This window comes from Ranitomeya imitator, unplaced genomic scaffold (genome assembly GCF_032444005.1).
Source record: "Ranitomeya imitator isolate aRanImi1 unplaced genomic scaffold, aRanImi1.pri SCAFFOLD_599, whole genome shotgun sequence".
NCBI lineage: Eukaryota > Metazoa > Chordata > Amphibia > Anura > Dendrobatidae > Ranitomeya > Ranitomeya imitator.
This window is the reverse complement of record NW_027194907.1, coordinates 17,591-25,483: the sequence shown is the minus strand read 5'-3', so window position 1 is coordinate 25,483 and position 7,893 is coordinate 17,591.

Genomic DNA, 7,893 nt, shown 5'->3' with positions numbered 1-7,893 from the left:
AAGTAAAGAAGTAACTAGTAATAATAATACATGTAAATAACATGGGCTACTTAACTCTATTTTGATCAGAAAAACATAAAAGCCATCCCACAGCGACACGGTGTACCCATCGCAACGGTTCTATCCTGTCTCTAGTATTAAAGCCTCATATTGTTTCAGCCGACCTCAATGTTGATAAGGGCAGAGAAGGACATGAGCCTGACTGTTCAGACACCGGTCTATGTGAAGCTATATAAACTGCTCAAAAAATAAAGGAAACACTTAAACAGCAGAATATAACTCCAAGTAAATCAAACGTCTGTGAAATCAAACTGTCCACTTAGGAAGCAACACTGACAATCAATTTCACATGCTGTTGTGCAAATGGAATAGACAACAGATGGAAATTATTGGCAATTATCAAGACACACTCAATAAAGGAGTGGTTCTGCAGGTGGGGACCACAGACCACATCTCAGTACCACTGCTTTCTGGCTGATGTCTTGGTCACTTTTGAATGTTGGTTGTGCTTTCACACTCATTGTAGCATGAGACGGACTCTACAACCCACACAAGTGGCTCAGGTAGTGCAGCTCATCCAGGATGGCACATCAATGCGAGGTGTGGCAAGGCTTGCTGTGTCTGTCAGCGTAGTGTCCAGAGGCTGGATATGCTATCAGGAGACAGGCCAGTACACCAGGAGACGTGGAGGGGGCCGTAGGAGGGCAACAACCCAGCAGCAGGACCGCTACCTCAGCCTTCGTGCAAGGAGGAAAAGGAGGAGCACTGCCGGAGCCCTGCAAAATGACCTCCAGCAGGCCACAAATGTGCATGTGTCTGCCCAAATGGTTAGAAACTGACTCCATGAGGATGGTCTGAGTGCCCGATGTCCACAGATGGGGGTTGTGCTCACAGCCCAACACTGTGCAGGACGCTTGGCATTTGCCACAGGACACCAGGATTGGCAAATTCGCCACTGGCGCCCTGTACTCTTCACAAATGAAAGCAGGTTCACACTGAGCACATGTGACAGACGTGACAGAGTCTGGAGACGCCGTGGAGAGTGATCTGCTGCCTGCCACATCCTTCAGCATGACTGGTTTGGCAGTGGGTCAGTAATGGTGTAGGGTGGCATTTCTTTGGAGGGCCGCACAGCCCTCCATGTGCTCACCAGAGGTAGCCTGACTGCCATTAGGTACCGAGATGAAATCCAGACCCCTTGTGAGACCATATGCTGGTGCGGTTGGCCCTGGGTTCTTCCTAATGCAGGATAATGCCAGACCTCATGTGGCTGGAGTGTGTCAGCAGTTCCTGCAAGATGAAGGCATTGAAGCTATGGACTGGCCCGACCGTTCCCCAGACCTGAATCCGATTGAGCACATCTGGGACATCATGTCTCGCTCCATCCACCAATGTCACGTTGCACCACAGACTGTCCAGGAGTTGGTAGATGCTTTAGTCCAAGTCTGGGAGGAGATCTTTCAGGAGACCATCAACCGCCTCATCAGGAGCATGTCCAGGCATTGTACAGTAGGGTGGTCATACAGGCACGTGGAGGACACACACATTACTGAGCATCTTTTCCTTGTCATGAGGCATTTCCACTGAAGTTGGATCAGCCTGTAATTTGATTTTCCACTTTGATTTTGAGTATCATTCCAAATTCAGACCTCCATGGGATATTCATTTTGATTTACATTGATAATTGTCATGTTTTATTGTTATGAACACATTCCACTATGCAATGAATAAAAATAAAAATCGCTGGGCGTGCGCTAGCGATGTGCCGTCATTTGAGTGACGGACCCGAGACGCGGGCTGCAGCATTTCCGGGTCCATCACTGCTAGCGCAGATGGAGCTAGCAGAAGCACTTGCGTTAGTGCAGTCCGTTTAACGGACATGTTGAACGGACTGCACTAACGTAGTGTGAACCTTAGCTATGGCGCCTGGATCAGTGCATGCAAGTAAAGACGTGAGCTGGTTGTGTTGTTTTTATAGTCTGTATGCAGATGCAATGCCTAGCTCAAAAAGGGGGCCAAAATGAGTTGGAGCATATGTTGGTATATGTGCAGTGTGTAAGAGCACGTTCATACTTTGGCCATTTCACACACAAAACCAAGGGAAAAAAATTGTCTGGGAAATGGCCACAGAGTGAATGTGCTTTTATACATTGCACGTATGCCAACTTATGTTTCAGCTCATTTCTTTGGTTTTGCTGTAGTTTCTTGTACTTTGTATGAACAGTGGCGTGCCCCCCCAGCTTTTTGAGCTGGCGTTTCATCTATATAGCTTCACATGGGCAGGTGTCTAAACAGTCAGGTCAGTATCCTGCTCTGCCCTTATTTACAGTGAGGTCGGATGACATAAGGTAAGGTTTTAATACTAGAGACAGGATAGGACAGTCCAAACTGGGTACACCTTCTCGCGGTGGGATGGTTTTTACGCTTTTATGATGAAAATATTGTAAACCAAGTACCCTATGTTATTAACCCCTTCACCCCCAGAGTTTTTCCATTTTTGCGTTTTCGTTTTTTGCTCCCCTCCTTCTCAGAGCCATAACTTTTTTATTTTTCCGTCAATATGGCCATGTGAGATCTTATTTTCTGCAGGACGATTTGTACATTTGAACAACACCATTAGTTTTACCATGTCGTGTACTAGAAAATGGTAAAATAAAAATCCAATTGCGGTGAAATTGCAAAAAAGTGCAGTCCCACACTTGTTTTTTGTTTGGCTTTTTTTGCTAGGTTCACTAAATCCTAAAAGTGACCTGCCATTATGATTTTCCACGTCATTACGAGTTCACAGACACCAAACATGTCTAGGTTACTTTTTATTTAAGTGGTGAAAAAAATTCCAAACTTTGCTAAAAACAAAAAAAATTGCACAATTTTCCGAGACCCATAGTGTCTCCAATTTTCGTGATCTGGGGTTAGGTAGGGACTTATTTTTTGCGTGCCGAGCTGTCGTTTTTAATTATACAATTTTTGTGCAGATATGATCTTTTGATCGCCCGTTGTATTTTAATGCAATGTTACGGCGACCAAAAAAAAGTAAATCTGGCGTTTTGATTTTTTTCTTGCTATGCAGTTTAGCGATCAGGTTACTCCTTTTTTTTATTGATAGATCGAGCAATTCTGAATGCGGCGATACCAAATATGTGCATGTTTGATTTTATTTTTGTTTTAAATGGGGCAAAAGGGGGCTGATTTAAAACTTTGATATACTTTTTTATTAATTCATATTTTTAATCACATTTGTTTTACTATTAGCATGCTTCAATAGCCTTCATGGGAGGCTAGAAGCTGCCACAATTCGATTGGCTCTGCTACATAGAGGCAATGTCCAGATCCCCTCTATGTAGTAGAATTACAGCATTGCTATGAGCGCCGAACACAGGGTGGCGCTCATAGCAATCCAGCATCAACAATCATAGAGGTCTCAAGGAGACCTCTGGTTGTCATGCCGAAGCACTGCTGACCCTCGATCATATGATGGGGGTCAGCGGTGAGCGTATTTCCGGCTCGATGTCCAGAAGTGCCATTTAAATGCTGCTGTCAGTTTGACAGCGGCATTTATCTTGTTAATAGGTGTGGGCGGATCGCGATTTTTGCCTGCGCCTATTGCGGGCACATGTCCGCTGTTGAAAACAACTGACATGTCGCAGCTTTGAGGTGGGCTCACCACCAGAGCCCATCTCAAAGCGGAGCTTCTGACGTTGGACATACTGGGCTCAGAAGGAAGCCCAAATTCTTAAAGCCTCAAGGAGAAAGCTGGCACCTAGCTGAGGGGGAGGGGCAATCCTCAAAGGATCTGAGTGACAAATCTGACACCTTGACCAGCTCAAAGCAGGACAAAGGCTTGCTTGCAATATAGAGTCCTACTGAAGCTGCAGACACCTTCTAGAACATTCCAGAAACATTATTACATGAGGAGTTATGAAGACACTATGTTCTAGCCGTACATCATGAATATTTCCAAGATTCCCAGAACGTGGTGAATGCCCGCCTGGGTCTTGACCCTTTCTAGCACATAGGGGTATGGAGATACATAGAACAGCTACTAGAAACCAGAGAGCATAGTTGTGTTCAGCTTTAATACGTAGCAGGGGCCCGGCTGGATCTGATGGCACCAAAAATGCCTCTCTAGGACTGTCCATTAAGGAGTTATGACACATCTTAGGTTGTGGAGTTTTTGAAACAAAGAAATAAGAATGAACCAGCTCACCCACAGCGGCATATGGCCTGCTGAAGCATGGAACTCATGCGGTCACACGTGTAGTACTGATGAGAACAAGGAGATGTGTTCCAGCTTCTTTGAATCCAAAAATGTATTAGAAAAAAATGCTTCTTAAAAAACCATGCCAATGGCAAAGTTCACATGGCAAGATATAGTTACGCATCTCAAACTATACATGAATAGGTCCTATACGTACGACCTGTTCATGTCTAGTTTGATAAAGGACGAATCGAGTGTTTGAAACGTGCAACTATATCTTGCCATGTGAACTTTGCCATTGCCATGGTTTTTGAAGAAGCATTTTCTAATATATTTTTGGATTCAAAGAAGCTGGAACACATCTCCTTTTCTCCTTGTGGAGTTTTTAGCTGCTAGAGGCAAGGGGAGGGGATTTGGGTTCAGCTCAGATGGCAGGAGGGCAGTGATCCAAAGGGGTCAAATGCTTGTGTAAAGCATGGCCTATTGCTTTTTCTCTAGGTAGGTCATGTCGACATATCGTATTCGGAGAAGTCAAGGAACAGAGGGGACCACAAGCCTCCCATGTGACAGCCTCTCCCCTAAAAGCGAGGCCTTTCATCTACTGGTAATTGACCCATATATTCTGCTTATCTTTTGGCCTTCCACTATATGTATTTACATATCTGACCACTGTATATGTGTAATCATCGTGTATATAGTGTATTGTCTAGTGTGCCCTTAAGGCGATTAAATATATAATTTAACCCCTTTACCCCAAGGGTGGTTTGCACGTTAATGACCAGGCCAATTTTTACAATTCTGACCACTGTCCCTTTATGAGATTATAACTCTGGAACGCTTCAATGGATTCCAGTGATTCTGACATTGTTTTCTCGTGACATATTGTACTTCATGATAGTGGTAAAAAAAATTTGATATTACCTGCGTTTATTTGTGAAAAAAACGAAAAATTTGAAAATTTTGCAATTTTTCAACTTTGAATTTGATAAGTCACACAAAATACTTAATAAGTAACATTTTCCACATGTCTACTTTACATCAGCACAATTTTGGAAGCAAAATTATTTTTTGTTAGGGAGTTAAGGGTTAAAAGTTGACCAGCAATTTCATTTTTACAACACCATTTATTTGAAGTCATTTTGAAGTATCTATATGATAGAAAGTACCCAAGTGTGACACCATTCTAAAAACTGCACCCCTCAAGGTGCTCAAAACCACATTCAAGAAGTTTATTAACCCTTCAGGTGTTTCAAAGGAATTTTTAAATAAAAATTAACATTTAACTTTTTTCACCAAAAATTTACTTCATCTCCAATTTGTTTTATTTTACCAAGGATAACAGGAAAAAATGGACCCAAAAGTTGTACAATTTGTCCTGAGTACGCCGATACCCCATATGTGGGGGTAAACCACTATTTGGGCGCATGGCAGAGCTCGGAAGAGAAGGAGCACCATTTGACTTTTCAATGCACAATTGACTGGAATTGAGATGGGACGCTATGTTGCATTTGGAGAGCCCCTGATGTGCCTAAACATTGAAACCTCCACAAGTGACACCATTTTGAAAAGTAGGCCCCCTAAGGAACTTATCTAGATGGGTGGTGAGCACTTTAACCCATTAAGTTATTCACAGAAGCTTATAATGCAGAGCCATAAAAATAAAAAATCATTTTTTCACAAAAATGATCTTTTCGCCCCCAATTTTTTATTTTTCCAAGGGTAAGATTAGAAATTGGACCCCAAAAGTTGTTGCACAATTTGTCCTGAGTACGCTGATACCCCATATGTGGGGGTAAACCACTGTTTGGGCGCACGGCAGAGCTTGGAAGGGAAGGAGCGCCATTTGACTTTTCAATGCAAAATTGACTGGAATTGACATGGGATGCCATGTTGCGTTTAGAGAGCCATTGATGTGCCTAAACATTGAAACCCCCCCACAAGTGACACCATTTTGGAAAGTAGACCCCCTAAGGAACTCATCTAGATGTGTTGTGAGAGCTTTGAACCCCCAAGTATTTCACTACAGTTTATAACGCAGAGCCTTGAAAATAAAAAATCTTTTTTTCCACAAAAATTATTTTTTAGCCCCCAGTTTTGTATTTTGTAAGGGTAACAGTTGAAATTGTACCCCAAAAGTTGTTGTCCAATTTGTCCTGAGTACGCTGATACCCCATATGTTGGGGGGAACCACAGTTTGAGCGCATGGCAGAGCTCGGAAGGGAAGGAGCGTCATTTGGAGTGCAGACTTAGATGGATTGGTCTGCAGGCGTCACATTGCATTTGCAGAGCCCCTAATGTACCTAAACAGTAGAAACCCCCCACAAGTGACCACATATTGAAAACTAGACCCCCAAGGAACTTATGTAGATGTGTTGTGAGAACTTTGAACCCCCAAGTGTTTCACTACAGTTTATAACGCAGAGCCATGAAAATAAAAAAAAAACATGTTTCCACAAAAATTATTTTTTAGCCCCCAGTTTTGTATTTTTCCTAGGGTAACAGTTGAAATTGGACCCCAAAATGTGTTGTCCAATTTGTCCGGAGTACGCTGATACCCAATATGTTGGGGTAAACCCCTGTTTGGGCGCACGGGAGAGCTCGGAAGGGAAGGAGCACTGTTTTACTTTTTCAACGCAGAATTGACTGGAATTGAGATCGGACGCCATGTCGCGTTTGGAGAGCCCTTGATGTGCCTAAACAGTGGAAACCCCCCAATTATAACTGAAACCCTAATGCAAACACACCCATAACCCTAATCCCAACGGTAACCCTAACCACACCTCTAACCCTGACACACCCCTAACCCTAATCCCAACCCTATTCCCAACCGTAAATGTAATCCAAACACTAACCCTAACTTTAGCCTTAACCCTAGCCCCAACCCTAACCCTAGCCCTAACCTTAATCCTAACCCTAATGGGAAAATAGAAATAAATATTTTTTTTTAATTTTTCCCTAACTAAGGGGGTGATGAAGGGGGATTTGATTTACTTTTATAGCGGGATTTTTCACGGATTTTTATGATTGGCAGCTGTCACACACTAAAAGAGGCTTTTTATAGCAAAAAATATTTTTTGCATTACCACATTTTGAGAGCTATAATTTTTCCATATTTGGGTCCACATTTTCGGGCACGTGATAATTTTTCATCACTTTTTATTCTGATTTTTGTGAGGTAGAATGACCAAAAACCAGCTATTCATGAATTTCTTTTGGGGGAGGCGTTTATACCGTTCCGCGTTTGGTAAAATGGATAAAGCAGTTTTATTCTTCGGGTCAGTACGATTACAGCGATGCCTCATTTATATCATTTTTTTATGTTTTGGCGCTTTTATACAATAAAAACTATTTTATAGAAAAAATAATTATTTTTGCATCGCTTTATTCTGAGGACTATAACATTTTTATTTTTTCTTTGATGACGCTGTATGGGGGCTCGTTTTTTGTGGGACAAGATGACGTCTTCAGCGGTACCATGGTTATTTATATCCATCTTTTTGATTGCGTGTTATTCCACTTTTTGTTTGGCGGTATGAGAATAAAGCGTTGTATTTTGCCTCTTTTTTTACGGTGTTCACTGAAGGGATTAACTAGTGGGACAGTTTTATAGGTCGGGTCATTACGGACGCGGCGATACTAAATATGTGTACTTTTATTGTTTGTTTTTTTTATTCAGATAAAGAAATGTATTTATA